The 2,531-nt window shown below is 42.6% G+C and overlaps 1 long non-coding RNA gene across 2 annotated transcripts; it reads right to left on the bottom strand.

Moving 5' to 3' along the window:
- Positions 1–627: 627 nt before the first annotated feature.
- Positions 628–2,097, bottom strand: LOC135285607 (uncharacterized). 2 transcript variants are annotated; one of them, XR_010350404.1, is made up of 3 exons: positions 2,072–2,097; positions 1,260–1,366; positions 628–1,099 (listed from the first exon to the last, which is right to left on the bottom strand). It is a non-coding gene; the product is annotated as an uncharacterized LOC135285607 (long non-coding RNA). The 2 variants fall into 2 exon arrangements; XR_010350403.1 differs by having other exon boundaries at positions 2,061–2,084.
- Positions 2,098–2,531: the final 434 nt, after the last annotated feature.

The following is a 2,531-nucleotide window of genomic DNA, read 5'->3' as shown; positions in this document are numbered from 1 at the left end:
TGATCCCTGTGTGGAAGGTTTAAGGGACATGGGATATAGAATAAGAAGAAGTGGGATCCCATGTGGAAGGTTTAAGGGACGTGGGATGTAGGATTTGATGGAGTGTGACCCCTCTGGAGGAAGGATCCCGAGCCACGGGTGCACAAGCTTGGGTGCAGTGATTATCCGTGCTCAAACCGTGGGACACCAGGAATCCTCAGGGTGGGGCACATAAACCTGGAAAGTGCAAGGACAGCTCATCCTTCCCCTTTGCCAGCTCTCCAGCAGAGGATTGATCCCAAACATTTGATTATGACCCAACATCCCTCTGCTTCCTACAGCGTGCAGGCTGCACAGAGCCCATTTAAAAGTCTAAAAATAGCATCGCTTTAAAAAAATTAAAAACAATCATGAAAACGCCGATTCAAGCAGAAAGATTTTGATTCAAAAATAGGGTTTTGATTAAAGGCAGTTTTCTTTGGTGCCCTGTCTTCCTGCAGGACTCACACACAGCAAAGAGACACTCTCAAAACTGACATATTTGGGGTGACTTTTACAGTCTCACAAAATGCTTCACTGGAAATGAGCAATTCCCTGTCAGGATCCGCATCCCAGCACCCAAATCCCACCCAACACCCACTGCAGCTTTTAGTTCATTGCTTTATTCCCACTTTTAGTTCATTTTGTGCATCAACACCAGCCCAAGAGCCACAACCACACACAGAAAAGCAGCAGAAAGCCCCTGGCAAGTTTTGGGGGTTGCAGCACCAAACACAAATATCTTCAAGAACAAATTATTTAATTAAAATGAAAAAAAATTATAAAAATTAATAAAACTTAAAAATTAAAAACAAATTATTAATAAAAATTGTTGCAGCAATACTTTCACAAAATTCTTCCAACACCTGGAGGCACCCAGGACTCTGGCAGTGAGGGCCCCCTCAAGTCCCCTGCTCCCCAAAAGTGGTTTTAAATGAGATTAAAAAAAATTCTTTTACATTTTTGCAGTGATGTCTCATTGCTGCTGCCATCCTGTTGTCTTCTTCATGGAGCAGCTCCATAAGGAACTTTGGGGAGCCTCTTCCAAAGAGAATTTAGGGGTGTCCACACCTCCTTAGTCCTGCCAGGAGAAAATCCAGGTGTCTTTTTGAACATCCACAGAAGATTAACATCCAAATTCCTTCAGGAACAGCCCCAAAACTGTGCTCAGGAGCTCCCACATCCACAGAGCCCCAACACAAAGGTGATGCTCCCCCAGTCCCATTAATTCCCACCCTCACCAGTCACTCCTCTCCTTCTTACTGCTCCTCCATGAAGTAACAAGGCTCAGGTGTTTTCCAAGGCCTCAAAGTTTCACATTTGCATCAGCAACACAACCTGCTCTTAACTTTAAAGAGTAGAAACATTAATTTTTTTTTCCTAGTACTAGGAATATATATAATTTATTATACAGGTATACTATACCTGTATAATAAATTCAATTTTATTTCATACTAATACAATTAATAATAGTATTTCTTATTTTTAAAAATTATGAAGAGAAAATTCTTCTTTCATACTTTTCTTAATGCATAGAGAATAAAAGTTGGGGGAAGTGAAAGCTTTTATTAGCAGCTGTGAAACATAATAATGATAATACTACTAAAAATTGTTAATTATCTAATATGCATAATATATCATTTCATAATACCTATTATTTATATATTTTAATTGTATAATATATAAAAATATAGAATATGTATTTTTATATACTTTTAATGATGAAGTGTATAATATATTATTTTATAATGTATATTTTTATATTTAAAATTATCGAATATACATCATATTATATAATAATTATATAACATATATTTTATATTTTTAATATCTAATATATAACATGTATTGTTTCTATTTTAATTACACTATATACAGAATATAGTTTTATTTTATATATTCTATATATTTTTAATTATAAAGGATATATGCGAAAATTCCATCATGTAGATTATTATTATTATTATTATTATTATTAGTATTAGTATTAGTATTAGTATTAGTATTATTATATTATAATTTTAGAGCTTAAAATGCGATACTCCGGTGAGACCTCCGGCCCGCTGGGGGGCGCTGTGGGGAGGCAGCACCGGAAGCGGAAGCGCGGGCGGAAGCGGCGGGCGGTGCCGGCGGAGGCCCGGGCGGTGAGCGGGGCTCGGCGCTCCCGGCACCTGCGGGCTGGGCGCCGCTGCTTGGGAAGGGGTCTGCGCGCTGGGGCTTGAAGCACGCGGTGAGCGACCCGTCCCCGTGCGCGGTGAAGGCTCCGTTCGGTCGCGTCGCTGTGGATACCTGGTCACGGCTCCGTGAGCCGCGGTGCCCGCTGAGGGGCTGCGCTCGGCGGATCCGTGCCCGGAAAGGGGCCTGGCTGTGCCCAGCCCCAGCGCTCGGTTCGGGCCCGGTCTGAGGGGCTCAGTGCCGATGAGGAGCGCGGTGCGGGGGGCCCGGAACCCGGTCGGGGCTCCCGCTCTGCTGGGCTGTGCGAGCCCCGCTGTCCGCTTCCCGGTCTGGGCGTT

Source organism: Passer domesticus, chromosome 23, assembly GCF_036417665.1.
Source record: "Passer domesticus isolate bPasDom1 chromosome 23, bPasDom1.hap1, whole genome shotgun sequence".
NCBI lineage: Eukaryota > Metazoa > Chordata > Aves > Passeriformes > Passeridae > Passer > Passer domesticus.
This window is presented reverse-complemented; position numbering and strand designations above follow the sequence as displayed.